At 50.5% G+C, this 16,588-nt stretch overlaps 1 protein-coding gene across 1 annotated transcript in view; it reads left to right on the forward strand.

Moving 5' to 3' along the window:
• ADAM12 (ADAM metallopeptidase domain 12) overlaps positions 1-16,588 on the forward strand; it is a 251,932-nt gene that overhangs the window by 49,341 nt on the left and 186,003 nt on the right. The gene's annotated exons all lie outside the window — the stretch shown is intronic.

Consider the following 16,588-nt stretch of genomic DNA (forward strand, 5'->3'; position numbering starts at 1 on the left):
AGATTTTCCCTTTACCATATTCCCTGGTCTTTCTCAAAGCACGACACCTCACCCCAGAAAATCCCCAAGAGCCGGAGCAAGGTTACACCTTCCTAACTGCCCTGAGTGAGTATCTTGAGGGAAAAATGCTGCATGTGAATCTTCAAGTAATTTCCTGACTTGTCTTGGGAAACGGCCTGGGGCCCGGTGGAGGCGGAGCCATCGCTCTCTCCAGTGGCTTTCAGCAGCTCTTCATCAGTTCCCACTAGTCACGAAAGACCAGCCTCCAAAGGGAAAGGAGAGTTTATCTTAGAAGAGCTGTCCAGACACGTCTCTCCTCCTCTGGTGCAGTGACAGCAGCAGTACGGGCAGCTGCTCTGGTGTGGTGATGTGTGGCTAGTGTGAGCAGTGGGCACTGTGGCGGGTGTGACGAATGTGGGGAGTTTACCAACCTGCCTGTGAGAACCACGTCTCTGCTCCAGAAACAGCCGCGGGCCCTTGAGACGTCCACCCTAACTCACATGTAAAAATGCTGAACATCTTCGTTGTAAAAATCCACCAGCTCTGCCGTGTCTCCCCACCGCCTTTTTCTCCCCCAGGCGGCAGCACCTTCCACGGCCCCCCACTTTTCATTTTCCACCTTCCGTGGCCTCTATTCTTCCTTCATCCTCATGTCCGGCTGTCCTGAAGGCGTGACCTCCCGAAGGTCACTCCTCGCTAGCAGCACGACCATGCGCTCAGCTCGTGGAAATGGGAAGGAAGAAGGACCTTCCTGGGTTAAGTCTCAGAATGCAGCTCAGGCGCTTACGGTTCTGGAAAGGCTCATTCGTTAGTAATGGATAGTCCATTGGGGAAGTCCTTTTCTTTCTTTCTAGAAGTCAGTTTTGAGCACTGATTTGTCATTTCACATCGCAGAGGGCCCTCTCCCTTGGTAGGTTCCTCTGAAAACCAGCTGAGTACAAACTGGCTCTGGCCGGGAGAGAACTGTGCTCCTCATGGAAATTTCCGGAGATCATTTCAGACTCTTGGACCTTCCCACCCCCTGGACCTTGGGCTTGTCTCATTGCCCCAAGTGTCCTCGAGCAAGGGGTGAATTCTCCCCGCCTGTCTGTGTTCTTTTTTATCATCATCATTTCTGTTTGTGCTCAAACTCATTTATCATATTCAAAATATTATAAAAGACCAATTACTTTAGAAAAAGCGCTGACTGGCCATGTTCAGCCCCAGCTCCAGGATATGGCGGGCAGGGCGCCGGGGCCAGGAGCACATCTGTCACGGCCATAACAAGCGAGCAAGGATTTGCTCTGAGTCGGGTTCTGTCGAAAGGGAGTCTGCAGGCCGGAGGCTGAAGTTTCAGGACTTGGCGCAGAAGCAGGATGAACAGTTTGGAACAATGAATGCTGGGGCCGGGGAGGGCGGGCAGGAGGGTTTGAGGAGCAAGAAGCGAATGAGCCAAGTGATTATTTAATTCAAGCATCAGAGTTGGCTGAGCTGAGGACCCTCCGGAGAACGCACCGCAGACTGTCGCTGCTCCAGAGGATGTCAGATGGTAGATAAGCCCGGGATGTTTCTGTGCACTGTTTGGGCATGAAATTTTTCTTAAGTGACTCAAGCTGCCCCGTCGTCACATACATCATACATGCGGCCGTGCATCGACCTTCAGTTGAGACAGATCAAGTGATGAGGCCGCGGTGGGGGGTGTAACGTAGGACTTAAGGGAGCAGGGTCTGCCCAGCCCTCGCATTTGGAAGGACCCAGCAACATTTGCCAAGGGCGGTGTGGGTGCTCGTGGGGTATTTCTCTGTGCACTCGGCAGGCCCCTGCCTGGACATCATCAGGACGAGAGACGAACTTCTGACGATCTCCGTCTCATCTTCCTGCCTACCAGTCGCGCCCTCCAAACCTTGATCTCACACAGGTGTAACCCCCTGTAGCAACCCGCAGTTTCAGCCAAGTCAGCCACCCCTCGACCCCCACCACCCCCCCCGGCTCTTTTGCCAGACCCCCAGTTCCTGCACATCTGCCCCGGGCCCGTGAGAGTTCTTTCTTTTTCTCCCCAGCGTGTCCTGGTCTTCCTTTCAGGGAGACCGACACTCCCGTCTCTTCCCAGATTCAAAACAGCACATGGATCCCTCGCCCCGCGCCGCCATCTCCAGGACTGAGTGAAACCACATTCACGCTGACATTCCTGTTGTTATATTCTGGCAAGTTTTAGCCCATTCAAAGGTGGTCCCAAAAATACATAATACATCTGTTTGTGTATATAAATAAAGTAACGAGAAGTGCGCGTGTAAGCCAGACGGTCCTTAGTGCTTATTAAGTTACAGACCATCTGGTTAAACACGGCTGTTCACGGAGAAAAATTTAAAACCAGGATTTCTCAGCTGTGGCGCTATTAACATTTTGGACTGTGAGATTCTGGGGGAGGGAGGAGGCTGTGCCGGGTCATGTCAGCAGCACCCCAGCTCTCCCCGGCACATGGGGTGGGGCAGCCCCTCCAAGGAAAATGGCTGCAGACCTGGCTCCCTGTTCCCTGGGGGCAAAACCACCTCAGAAGATGACCTTGGGGCCTGCCCATGGAGAGAGTTGCTTCTTTTGATATTTGTTGTTTTGCTTTAATTAGCAACTTCATTTCCAGTAAAATTCAACAGCTTCACATAGGCTTGTTTGCATTTTCTCTTAGGTAAAGTCCCTGTTTGTTTCTCCCCCATGTCTTACAGTTTTCTCTTTGTTTATTTTTTTTATTAATAAAGTGCTATTGTTTATATCTTTGTTAATATTTGACAGTGTGGGGTGTGTCCCTCGCAGGTGTGGTCACTGTAGCTCTCCACCTCCAAAGCACCCTGGTCCTCCCCCACGGCCCTCCCCCTGGGCCCTCCCCCACGGCCCTCCCCCACGGCCCTCCCCCCTGGCCCTCCTGCTCCTCTCCCCCTCCCTTCTCCTTCCTCTCTCCCTCCCTTTCCCTCTCGCTTTTGTTCAGCAGCCCTGTGAGCAGACCCTTTGGGTCCCTGAAAGTTGGTCTTTCCCCTCGGCAGCAACTCTGGACAGCGATGTGTGCACAGCAGCGGCCCTTGGTCTGCGGACGTGTGTAAAGAGTGACACACCTGACCCCTGTAGACGTTGGTGTCAAGGTTATTTTTGGTTTTCTGTTTAGAATTTTATTCTCTGGTTAGCTTGGCTTTTCTGTGCTTCCTATTAATAAAAGAACGTGATGTCTTATGTGAACAAGTTTGCAGCAAATCAAACCGGGAGCTTCCTAGTCGCCTGAATGTCGAGGCCCGGCTCCAGGGCCCTGGCTCTGGAGTCTGCATAGACGTGTGGCGGCCATCGCTGTGCAGAAATGCTTTCCCTCCCAGCCGTCAATCTCTGCGGATGCCCGTGCCCCAGTGAAGGGGAAGCGCTGAGCGGTGGGCACAGGCTTGGCGGGAGGAGGGAGGAGTCGCTTCCACAGCATCAGCGCCAGTGCCTTCCCTTGCAGGGCGTCAGTGGGCACCGGGCGCAGGTTCTGCCAGGTGGGATGGGGTCAGGCAGGTGGAAGAAAGCAGCAGCCTCTCCCCTTCTCTCGTGGGCATCTTGGATCTTTGGCTTTGACCTTGACCCCAGCTCTGGGTCAGCAGATGTGTCTGATCCATGGCACTGGGTGGTTGAAATTCCCAGGGCGACTTCCCCGTGCTCAGTGCTGGGTGTTGATGTCTGTGGAAACACAGCTGCACATCTCACCAAGGTATTTTATACTGTAAAGGCAGAGAGAACTGGAGATAATTTGAAGCTGTGAAGAGTGGGGCAGGCAGGTAGGGATGTGACGCACTGGACAGGAAGGCCGGAGAGCGTCAGCGAGCAGGAGACCACGTGGGGAGATTCCCGCTGCCCCTTCAGCGTGGCCCGGGAGCAGGGGTGCGGCTCTGATACCCGTGAGCGGGCGACCTTGGCTGAGTTTATCTTCCTCACTTGTGAAATGGGCATCTCGCCTCGTGGGCCCAGCCCCCAGTCCAGGCGGGACTCAGGACGGCTTTGTTGACTAAGTGGCCGACAGTGAAGAAATGGCTGCAACCCAGGAGGAAGCGGCATTACCCCCTAGTGGCTCAGTTCCAGGCAGGAAAACGAAGGTCTGGGGTCGGGGAGTTTTCCTCATCTGGTTGAAAAACACGTCATTGAAAGAGGGTGTGGAAGTGGACCCGGCCCCGGTCTAGACTGCCGTCAGCACACTCGCTGGGTTATTAAAGTCACTGCCTCTTTCTCTTACTATTTCCGCCTCATGCTGAAAGACATGCCTGGAGTCATGCCATTTTGGATGTCCATTATTTTGAGCTGAGGTCGATCCAGGCTCTGTGGGTACAGGAGAAACTTTTACCAATCCATTAACTACCTAGAAGAAGGAGAACCAGGGGCCTCACTCAGAGTTAGGATATCAAGAAATAGTGTGCCTCTGATATTCTATCCGAGAAAGCTGTCGCTATGGAGGACAAACTTCCAAAGAGAAAGAACCTGCTCTTTGTACAGGAGTCACCCCCACCTCATCGTGTGAGTCCTCTCGTCTCTCTTTAAGTCCCAGGCCCTCAGATCAGGATAAATACCCTTTCTGTGCCCCATTTACTTTAGAATTTATATCCATGTCGATTCTTCACATATGTATAAGTTTATTCTTTTTCTCCTGCTAATCTGTTTGATGTTAATTTGATTGCTGGACTAAATCAAGAAGAACCTGGAGAGATGAAATTTCTTCTCTGCCCCTATTATACCTTTATGTTAATTTAGAGGGTCCCACTCATTAATCTTACCTCTTTATTTCTTCCTATATCTCCAAGCGGCTGTCAAGCATCTTCCTCTTGCCTGAAGAGGAATTCTGTTTTTTCAACAATTCCAACAGAGAAACAGAAAAATAAATAAATGTGTGTGTGTGTGTGTGTGTTTGAGGGATAAGATTTTTCGGTTTGCAACAAAGTGGAAATGACAGACTGAAAATGTCTTGCTGGATTAGAGGTCAAATATATCTTCTTATGAAAAGGAACGGAGGTGTGATCCAAGCAGAGGCCATGGGGAGTAATCCTTGTAGTCACGTTAAGTGACCTGACGTGGCAGCCCCGTTCAAGGACAGACTTAAACCCAGCTGCTTGCCCCTCTGGCTGGTACTGTTGTCATTTGCAAGTGAGCAGACGGGGCTCAGTGGAGCTCCCCATGACTGCGTCGCAGAGGTAGTCAGTCCTGGAGCTTGGCTCTGATCCCAGATCTATGTGATCCTAATTTATTTGGGGGAAGAGGGAGAGGCTGTAATAAAAGATACGAGTTCTCATTTCCTGTCCTCATCCCCTAAGCCTGGATTTTCTATTTATCGAGAAATAGCAGGGAAACCTTTCATTTAAACCTGATGGCCACGCTGCAGTGTTTACAATTCCTTGTTTTAGGGCACCTTTAGGTAAGATTCTGTTTTATATTTAAGAAAAATACACACACACACCCTTATTTTGTTTATATAAAGTATCTTCTAACTAACAATATTTACTGAACTATTCTCTTTGAAACTATTACAGATAAAAGATTTTTCAGCAGGACTCCAGTCCCCTGTATGGCATCCTATCTAGAAAATAATGGAATTTTGATTTTTGTTGGTTAGCGACTGTTTGAGTGGGTTATGAATTCTTCATGCCTATGTTCTGCATCTGTTAACAGTCTCGTCTCTTCCCTGTGTGCCTTTTATCCAATCAACATGACTTAGTTTTCAAGTACAGTGAAATTACTTGTCTGGTTTTGCATGCCTGTCAAGTGGTCATTCAGAGGGACAGAGCTCCTCTTTCTTCTCCCTAGCAGGACAGAGAGTGTTCCCCAATCCCCACTAGCCACCCCCGAAAGCCAAGCCATGGATAGCAACAGTGGAGAACAGGAGGGCAGCAGTGACCGTGGACTTAACCCTTGGGTCTACCTGTAGAAAAAGTCAGGACTGACGAGGTAGCGATCCTTGGTGTCCACAGCGGCCCCTTCAGTGCTGTCACGTTCACATGCAATGTTTAAGATCAGCTACTCCAGGAAGGCTCAAGATAGGCCAGCCGTGTGCAAACCACACATTTGTGACAACTCCAGCCTAGTTCTCGGCAAGGACCAGATTTTCTGTGCTGGTCTGGAAGTGATCTGTATGACGGGGAAATTAAAATCCCTAACTCTGGCAACAAAGCATTGACATTTTTTGGGCATAATATGACATTTTCATGACTTTGAACTTTGTGGTGAAGGTCAGAATGGTTAGCAGGGGAGACAGCCCACAGCAGCACAGGGTCTGGCATATAAATATTTGGTGACGGAATGACTGAGCAATACTTTATAATGTAATGATGAAGTTAGTCAAGCCACTGGACATAGATTTCGTGTCTGAGCTGCATTATTAGAAAGCAGTGCCCAAGGCATCCTGGTGGATCCTCCAGGTCGGCTCAGGCTTCACGGAGCACATAGCCTGGCGAGCGTAGAGCATTCGGGGGCTCCAGCCGGCGTGTGGCTGTGTGTCGTGCAGAGAGAGTTCCACCTGAGCCCTCAGGGAGGCTTCCGGGGTCAGGAGCCCCTCGGGTCCACCGGGGATGAGGAGGACTCGGGAAGAGGGTGGGTGGCGAGAGGAGCTGTGGTGTGCTCGTCCCGTCATCAGCCCACGGCTGTGTCATCCCATTGGCCTTTAGACCAGAGAGTGCGAATTCCGATTCTCTGGGGGCTGCCAGCAAGTGAGGCTGGCCAGGTATGTGGGACGGCCCCTTTGCGCCTGGCCTTTCCGTGCAGGCCCAGTTGGGCGCGGGGCTCAGGAGGACTGGAAACCTCAGCGTAGCTTTAGCCAAGTGTCGGTGCCCAAAGTGCAAGCCCAGGGCTGCCCTCACCCTGGTGGGTCTCCTCCGAGAAGCTGCACAGCCAGGCTTTCTCTTGTTTTTACTATTTTTTTAAAACAAAACACCCGTCACCATCCGTAACCTCCCCCACTCCGTCCCCTCTGGTAGCTTCACTTCAGTTTTCTATGTCTACTACCCAATAGTTGGCTTTTATTTTGTTTTGACCATTTATTTGCTCCATTTCCTTGTATTGCACATATATTGAAATCACCTAATTTGTCCTTATCTTCCTGACTGATTTCACTTCACCTAGTCTCCTTGAGTTGCTTCCATTTTGCTGCAACGGCAGCATTTCGTCTTTCCTTGTTGCTGAAGAGTATTCCGTAGGCTGTCTAGACCACACCTTCTTTATTCAATCCCCTGTCAGCGGGCACCTGGGTCACTCCCATGTCTTCTGTGCTGTGGACGGTGCTGCAGTGAGCTCTGTGGTGCAGGTAGCTCTTCGAGTGGATGATGTTGGCCTTTGGATAGATGCTCAGAAGTGGGATTGCGGGTCAGATGGCAGTTCTGCCCTTAATTTTTTGAGACAGATCCATACTACTTCCAAAATGGCTGCAACAATTTATATCTCCTCCAACAGTGCCCAGGAGACCTGCTTCTCTTGCCAACACTTATTGTTAGCAGGATTTTGGGTGTAGGCCATTCCTGCATGTGGAGATGAGCTCGTACTACAGTGTTGATTTGCATTTCCCTAATAATAAGGGATGATGAGCACTTTTTCATATTTATGTTGGCTAGCTGTATCTCCTCTGGCAAAGTGTCCATTCAGATCTACTACCCATTTGTAAATTGGGCAGTTTGGGTGTTTTTGGTTTTTGTTAAATTGGAGGAGTGCTTTATATACCTGGGCTACCAACCCCTTATCGGATGTATGATGTGCTGACGACACACCCAAATGTGTCTGACAAATGTCCTGACTCTCAGGTGTCTGTGAATAATCCAGTTGGCAATGCTGGGCAGCAAACCCTTTGGGCCCAAACCAAGATGGCAGCAGGCAGAATGAAACTCGTGCTTCACCCTGGGCAGCTTGGTGTAGCACCGTGGCTCCAGAAGTGTGGCTCCAGGCCAGCAGCACCTGGGAACTGCATCTGCCCAGCCCCCTCCCAGACCTGCGAGTCAGAAATTCCAGGCTGGACCTACATTCTGTGTGTCCACCAGCCCTCCCAGTGAATTTGATGCTCACTTGAGTTTGAGAATGTTTTTATACATCTTTAAATGGTTGGGGGGAAATCAAAAGAAGGTCAATATTTTGTGATTCATAAAATTATATGAAATCCAATTCTGGTGTTTATTACTTAGGTTTTGTTGGTGCACAGCCCACTTGCGCTTATATATTATCTCAGGCTGCTTCATGCTTTAGCAACTGAGTTGAGAGTGATAGAAGGGACTGTGGGGCCTGCAAACCTTGACTATTTAATATTTGGCTCTTTACAGAAATGTTTGTCAACCTGCACAAGATCACGGAGTGGGCACAGGCAGAGGGGGCCCCCAGCTCCACCAGTAATTCATGTGTGATCGAAAGGAAGAAGTGAGCCCCAGGATGGTGGGAGTGTGGCCCCAGAGGATGGTGATGATGGCAGGAGGGAACAGACAGGGCTCCAGGCACATGACTCAGGTGGGGGATGCTGGGGTACAAAAGGTGGTGAGTTTTGCCTAGTGGCACTTGAGAGGGTGCAGGAAAGTGGGTGCTGTGAGGTGTTCCCAGCATCGTCCATGCATCTTATGGGGCACCTGCACCCCATCCATTAGGCTGGAAAGAAGTGGGACTGGAGTTTGGAGCTGGGGGTCTTCTGCATGGAGGGTACGATTTCCCAGTGTCCCTGTATTTACGGCTGGTTGCTTTTACTAATACCTTAGCAAGGAAAGAGTCAGACTCAGATTTTCATCCATCAAAGTATATACCGATTGAGGACCTCTTTGTCCCAGCCCTGAGCAAGGTCCAGGAGGGAAAACTGTGTCCTCCAGGGAGCCAGTCTACTCCAGGTGTGTGGTCCACACGGCAAGCCCGAGAGGCCGCTTGAGTCCTTCACCTGCGCCTGTCCCACCCTGGCCTGTTCTCCTGGGCTCTGGGGGGTGGGGAGGAGCACCTCCTCCAGCCCAGCCCAGCTCCCAGCTGGTTACTGCACTCCTGCCTCCCTCTCCTCGGGCCTGAATGCTCTGTGAAGCAGTGCGGCCCGCACATGATGGGAGCAGCTGATCATCCTCCTGTTTTTGTCAGAAGTTGTGAAACGTTAATTCTCATCAATCTCTGCGAGGCTTTTACATGGGTTTTCACGGTGAGATTAGTGTATGTTTTATTAAAAGTTAGCAATTAGCTGTAATTCATAGAAAAACTCCAGTGGCGTACAGTGACTCGGCGGTGCCCCTGTGATCGATAGCAGGATTACTTTTGAAGAGCTCATTATATTCCGCTAACGTGCGCTCGAGAGAGGTTACAGGGAGGCCTTATGAACAGCCCCTGCCCGCGTGTGAAGGGAGAGGCTCTCCAGGAGACAGCTTGCGTGCAAACACAGTGGCAACTTAAGCTATTAACTCCTTTGACTGACAGCTTTGAAATGGTGTAGAAAAAAATGGTTCATGACTGTTTCCAGACAGCAAATTAGTTAGATAAATGAACTTTGAATTGGAAACCAAGCTTCTAGTTAATAAACACAGTGCATGTTATTTTACAGCTGTGTCTTATAAGTTTAGGCAAGTGTTTTCAAAAGACAATGCTCTGTTGCTTCCTGACACCACAGCACTGAGATCCTGTCAGCCTGCAAATCTCACCTTTAGAGCATTTGCAAATTGCCACTTAGGCTGCTCCTGGAAGTCGGTCTGTTCAGTGCCCCCTTCTCAGCTGGCCCCTGGATTCAGAGTGGCCTGGGCCGTGGCTCCAGTCAAGGCCTCTTCTGGGTGTCAGGCTGAGCTGAGCAAGCAGAAGGGCTCGCTGAGGCCGCGAGGGAACGGGGCCAGGCCCTTGGGGTGGGTCTCCTCCGAGGGGTTAAGGAAGAGGGCTGGTCCCGTCCTGGGGCTCTGGGGGGTGCTGGCGTGGGCTGGCCGCAGCTGCCCGTGGGATGGATGTGGCGGGTGGAGAATAATAAAACTTGAGTGTTACGCGTGCGCCGTCTGGGAAGCTGCGTCGTGGTCGTGGTCCTTCCAGATGACGCTCTGCTGGGTCATGTGGCCACTCCCCACCCCACCCCCATCTGGCCACCCACCAGGAAGCTCCCGGAGGGAGCAGGGTGTCATCACCCCCTTTAGAATCAGCCCCATCCCTGTCCTCGGGGGAAGAAGTGACGCGAGCGGGTGGGCAGGGGACAGGTGTGGCCCGTGAGGAAGTGAGGCTCTGAGAAGCTCTGGCTTTGCTCGGGTGATCTGCAACGGGGATGTAAAATGCTGGCTGCAGACTGACGCCCCAGTGAACAGACCCACAGCAGCAGGACACGACACTTGCCCCCAGCGTTCTCCGTGCAAGCCGGGGCCAGGCTGCGTCTTTCCCCGGAGAGAGACGAGAAGCGGCTGCCTCCCGGGCCGCCCGGGCGCAGAGCTGCAGTGAGTGTACAGAAAGGAGCCCAACTTTCATACCCTAATAACTTTCCAACTCTCTTACAGCTCTTCCCAAAGTGGTTTGCACCTGAGGCCAGCGTGTGCCGGTCTCTGCATTTTAACAAGCTGCTTGCTAAGGTCAATTTTCTATCAGAAAAAATTATAAATAACTCATGAATAAACATTATCATCATTTATGTAATAACTAAAAGGCTCTAAGCCAGGGACACCCATTACGGTGCCACAGCGCCTTCATCCCTCATGGCCGCTAATTCAATTTTGTCCTCTCAAAATTCCACCGTGCGCCGAGCTTCCTGGCCACGGAGCCGGTGCTCGGGTATTAAAGTGGTGATCAAGATTGCCTCTAAATATTCATAGCAATAAATGGCTCCCTTGTGCCCCATGAATGCCAGGGCCGCAGTCAGAAGCATCTATTTAGTGCTGGAGAGGGACCTGGTTGTTCCAGAGTCCCAGGAATGCCATATTTTAATATTTGTTCTACTTGAGGAATTAGAGTCCTCAGAGCGTCCAGCATCGGCGGGCGAGACGAGCGACCGTCCTCTTCAAAGGCCAGCCTGGGGGGTGTGGGGGGAGTGGACGCGGCTGTGGACCCTCCATATTCATTTTTTAACACGATGCCCCCTTTTTTCTGGGGGTTCACTGCCCCCTCATTTCAACCTCATGGTCAGGTTTGGATTTTTCTGAGTCATTGGAAACTGACTGTCCTTGAAGGAGGCAGAAGCATCGAGGAAATGATGCATCGTTCCCTCCAGCAGAGGGGACAGGCCATGGGCTTCCCTGTGTCCATAAAAAGCGACATCTGTCCACTTGGGTACAAGTTGCCAGGCTGGCCACCTCCGGGGGCTGGGGCAATTATTTTATGGCATCTTTAAAAGTGAAATTGGACACCTGCTCTGCATTCACAAAATCAAGCCTTGATGGAGTGAAGATTTAAACCTGAAAGACAGAATGACAAGACAGCCGGAGGACACCGGGAGCTGTTTCTATGACGGGGGCACGGGGAAGAATTTCTCAAGGCGGAAAGAGCCGAAACCAGGGGTGACTTGATTACAAAGTTCTGCTTCCCAAGACACACCCTGGCCGGGGGGAAGGACAAGCCGCCGGCTGGGAGAAAAGATTTGTGGCGCATGCCGTGGACAGAGGGACAGTGTCCAGACACGAGAAAGAGTAAAAGCGAAGGATAGGGAGAGGAAAGGAGGGGCAGAAGTGGGCGGACGGAGCAAGAACCGCCCCAGAACATGGAGCGGTGCTTCGCCGAGGAGCGCGAGCAACTGTCCATGGGCGTGAGGACAGAGGCTCTTCGGCACTGCTCAGGGAGGAGGTGCACGCTCACACCTCAGCACGGGGCAGCTTCACGCTCAGCGAGCGACTGGCCGCGTGTGGTGAGGGGATGGAGTGCTGGGAACCTTTCTCCACTGGCTGACCGAGTGTGACCCAACTGTATTTTGGAAAACAATTTAAAGATCCCTGGTGAAAGCTAATGTGCAAACCCTACCCCCCCGAGAAGCCACCCCAGACATGTGTGTAAGAACGTTTCTAGCAGTGTCCGACCCAGGCTGGAGGGTATGAGAGATTAAACACACACACACTGAAGAGGGAATATAGAAATGGTTTATGCAATGGAATAAGAATACAACAGAGCAAGGAAAATAAATGAGCTGAAGTTCTATGCAAACACGTGTATGGATCTAGCAAACATATGACGATGAAGAAGAAAGCAGGACCATCCGGGAATATACGAAGATGAGGGCATTGCTGTAGGTCCCAAAACTGGGCATGTTGTTTAGAGGGCACATACACGGGGGGTAAAACTATAAAGGAAATCAAGATATTGATGAACAGAAAATCGAGGGTAACGGTTACTTCTGCTGGGAGTAAGGGAATTAAAGCAATGAAATTAAGCCGGAGGGGTAATATGGGCGCTCTGTGTCCCCTCAAAATTCATACGTCAACGTCCTAACACCAAGGACCTCACCTCAGAATGTGACTGTTTGGAGAGAGGACCTTTAAAGTAAAATGAGGTCGCAGGTGGGACACACAAGAGAGACTAACGCGGGGACGCAGAGAGAAGGCGCCGTCGCAAGCAGAGAGGCCTGGGAATGAAGCGACCAGGGACGACGGGTGAACTGGGGCTTCCCGTCTGCAGACAGTGCAACAACAGATTTCTGTTGTTCAGCCCTCCCGGCCCCCACAGTCTGGCGCTGGCTAAGGAATACAGGAGACATCGAAGATTCTGATGCTATTTTGATTTTTCAATGGAGTGTTAGATACCCTGATGCTTATTCTATTGCTGTTTTCCAAATTGTACTTTTGCATTTTATATGTCTTTTGGATATACTTTCCCCAATTAAAAACACAGAATTATAAGAAATGCCAAAACATGTCTGGCCTATTGATTAGCATAGAACTGATTTATTCAGCCAATGCAGTTCTTTAAGCAGACACAGTTCCATTAGGGTAATCAATATAGCATTTTTAAGAAGAATGCGTGTTTAACCAGTACTAGTTCATTGTCTCCAGTGTATAGCAATCAAATGAAAACAGAATGAATTCGTGCTTTTGAACTAAGACAGCTAATGCAATTAGTGGTTTTGAACTGAAGTAGCTCTCTGCTCGCCTTCCTCATTGATTTCTGCTGGGCCATTCCGATCTCAAGGAAAATATACAGATGAAGATCTTTTTGCATCCCTGGGGGAAAATGTGTTCCTTTGAAAGATGTTGACATTGGAATGCTCTAGCAGCTCCTGTAGGTGCTTTCCATGGAGTTAGCACAAATCTTAATGCTTACACTAGCTCAATTCTTGCATGGAAAATGGGCTGTAAATATTTTATTTCTATCCACAAATATAATTGTCAGGACTTCTCTTTAAAATAGTGATAGGTGTGTCAATATCTTAGGCAGATGCAATTGATCATCACAGTCACTAAGCTCTTTACACACGTGACAACACGACGTACAGATATTGGGACATAGACATGCCCTCAGGCTCAGCTGGACAAAATATCAAGGCATATTTTGTTCTAATATATTTTCATAAACATAATTAATAATCTTGTTCTTCTGAGATATAATTAATGAGTACAAATTGCAAGCCCGAGAGAGAACATTCTGTACATATTTGTAATTAGATCCAGACATCAGAAAGTACAGGCAAATTTAGGTAAATGTCCTTGCAACAGACTCGAAAGCAAATATAGAACTCAGACACCCTTTGACACAATATATTACAACAGAAGTGGTGTGTGTTTAATGTTGCCTAGGAGAAAATAGTAATATTAATTTTAAAAGCTCAGCAACACACAGTGTCAAAATATATCAATTAAGAAGTATGGTTTTCAAAGAATCATAGAGATTGTGAGGTGGTTTGCTGGAAAGCGTCCATGAAAAATAAGATGTTCGCATATATGCAGAGCATTTCACGTAAATGGAAATTCACCAGTTTAACTCTTAAGCATGAGTAGCTACTTAAAAACTAATACCACCTTGGGGCCTCCCTGGTGGCACAGGCAGTTGAACGCAGTGCTGTGAAGCTGTCCGCAGCCTCTGCAGTGCCGGTTCGATCCCCACCGGCCGCAGAGCAATCCACATGGTGCGGCAGACCTCTCCTGTCTCGCCCGCTGCTCCCCTCAGCAGTGTATTTCGTCAGTCTGCCTGTTCTGTTCCCCACTCTGTCTCTGGTGAATCCTCTCACCCCCACAACTGGCCTGTACCCCGGTTCTTGTAAAAATAAATAAATCTTTAAAAAAAATAAATAATACCACCCAGCAAGTAAAGTTGAGAAGACCCTTCTTAAAGCGCATTTTTTTTTTTAAAAAGCAACAACCTTTGGCTTGTACCTAATTGGATCCCCTGAGGACATTAATAATTTAAATAATCCATTACTCTACTGCCAGTGGAGGATGCCAGTTTTAACTCGACACTATGGACTCAGTGACTTCCAGTGCAAATGGAAGTTTCCGTGAACTTTCCTTGGAGAGGGGCATGTTCTCCATTCCCCCTGTCGCCGGGTGAGGCCACATCTTGCTTAATTATTAAGGCTTGAAATGTGTCTAATGTGGCAATGAATTGCTTTTTAAATTTCATTTCATTTTGATTTCAAAGCTAATAGCCACACACCTCCGATATTAGACACAGGGGACAGAGGTGAGCGAAATCCGCCCTCACGGAAGGTGGCCAGGGTTCACCCTCCAGGGCACCAGCGCCAACGGGCCGGGCCAGCAGCAGCACGAGTTTCAGGGCGCGTGTGCCCTTGCGGGGCGGTGGGTTTTGCTCAGGTTTTGTTTCACTTTCGCTGATTATTTTAGTGTCAGGCATCGGCGTGTTGGACCCATTTCGTCTCCGTGCGGTCCCAGTGGCTGTGGTTAGGGCTAGGTGAGGGGTAGGTTGTGGTTGGGTTAAGCTGAAATGCTGCGTGGTTAACACGTTCGTTGAAGGCTGGCACTGCCATGGTGCCTTTCGGTGGGGAAGATTGGGAGACCAGGCATAAATTTATATTTGCATGTCTCTCATGCAGCAGACACGGCAGCACGATGACGCTGGCGCGCGGGCGTGGCGAGGGCAGTGCTGGGTGTCAGGCATGCTCACCTGCAGGGACGTGGTGTCAAGGCAGACCCGAGAAGACTCTCCTTCTCCTGGCTCTGAAGCTGCTGAGACACCTTCCTCTCCACCCTGGGCTGGGAGGGCCTTTGGTCCTGCCTGGGTGACCCCATCACTTGCTGGGGGCCCTCCCCTGCCCTCTCGCATGGCTGGACCATCAGGCTGCATCACGCCAGCTGGGACCCAGGAGCAGCAGGGGACCCCGTAGGGCCCAGTGCTGCTGGGTCGCCTGTCTCAACACGCCATCGGGATGAACACAGCGCTCACTTTCAGAAACAAACACTAGGAACTTTTATTGTCCTCCAGGAAGGCCCACTGGGCTCTGACCCCCTGTGCGCCCACCCTCCTGGGGGGGCTGGTGGGGTATGATCAAATACATTTGTAGAGGTGTGAACCCCTGAATCATATGCAGCCTTGTAACCAATGTTACCTCGATTAACAGGATTAAAATCCTGTAGTCCCTCCATTTCAGCCTAAGAACCAACATATTCATTTGCATATGCGAGTGTAGTTTTCTTTAATTATTTTTGCACACAGAGTGCAGTGTCCTGTGATGGGCTCTATGCAGGTGACTATTTTCTAACATCAAAATAATGTATTTTCTATGTAAGACATTTAGAAAGCACAAAAAAAATTGAGTCGGACATTTTTCAAGTCAAAAATAAACCCTTGTCGTGGGGAGTGGCCCGCGCCCCCGGGAGGCCCAGTGAGACTCGCTGGAGGGGGGGCGGGGGAGGGACTTGCCCGTCAGTCCCGGAACCAGGGGGGGTGCAGGGGGCTTGGGAAACAGCGGAGGCTTTGTCGGATGATGTTGGGGCGCAGACAGGTCTTGGGCTGGGCAAGGACTCCGAATCGAGGCTGGGGTTCACGGGCGGGGCTGTGGTGTACTCACCAGCTTGTGGGGGAGAGCCAGGACGGCTGAGGGTTAGGGGGCGCTGCCTTGGGGTATGTTTCAGGGCAGGACCAGAAAGTAGTTGGGATTTCTGGGGCAGAATGGAGAATATAGGGGCTTGCTCCCTGATAACCGATACAGGCACAAGTGGGTTTCTTGGGGTCCAGAAGAAAAAGGAGCGTGTCTGCCCAGCACTAGGGCCCCAGCTCCATAGGATGTTTGTCCTGCTCATCGGTTCCTTCCTTCTCAGTGTTAAGAGAGCTGCCGTTTTTGTCTGGTGCCTTCGTGGACACAATGCCCGGGGGACCCACACATCAACCTACTGAGTCATTGTAGTAGGAAGGAAATCCTGCCTCATCAGGAAAGGACTAGGGACTGCAAGAAAGAATTCCTAGGGTGGTGGAGGGGGCTGGGGCGGGAGGTTGGACTCAGATCGGGGAGGTAAGTCTTCTTGGAAGTGTTGGGGTTAAGTTGGTTACTGGGTGTGACAGCAGGGAGGCAAGCACCCCAAGAGATGACTCTGGGGCAGGTGGAGTCAAGAAGGGGTGCCAGGAGAATGTGGGCAAAGGACAGGAGCACCAGCACCAGAAGTGTGTGCACATCAGTGCCCGCGGGGAGCGAGGAGGATTTTCTAGAATCTTGTCCCGGTTTCCTCCACCAGGGATCGCAGAACGATCCCAAGAAGAAAAGGGGTTTTTCTCTCTCCCCGTG

The sequence above is a fragment of the Talpa occidentalis genome, unplaced genomic scaffold (assembly GCF_014898055.3).
Source record: "Talpa occidentalis isolate TD23 unplaced genomic scaffold, MPIMG_talOcc4v2.1 talOcc4.8, whole genome shotgun sequence".
In the NCBI taxonomy this organism is placed as follows: domain Eukaryota; kingdom Metazoa; phylum Chordata; class Mammalia; order Eulipotyphla; family Talpidae; genus Talpa; species Talpa occidentalis.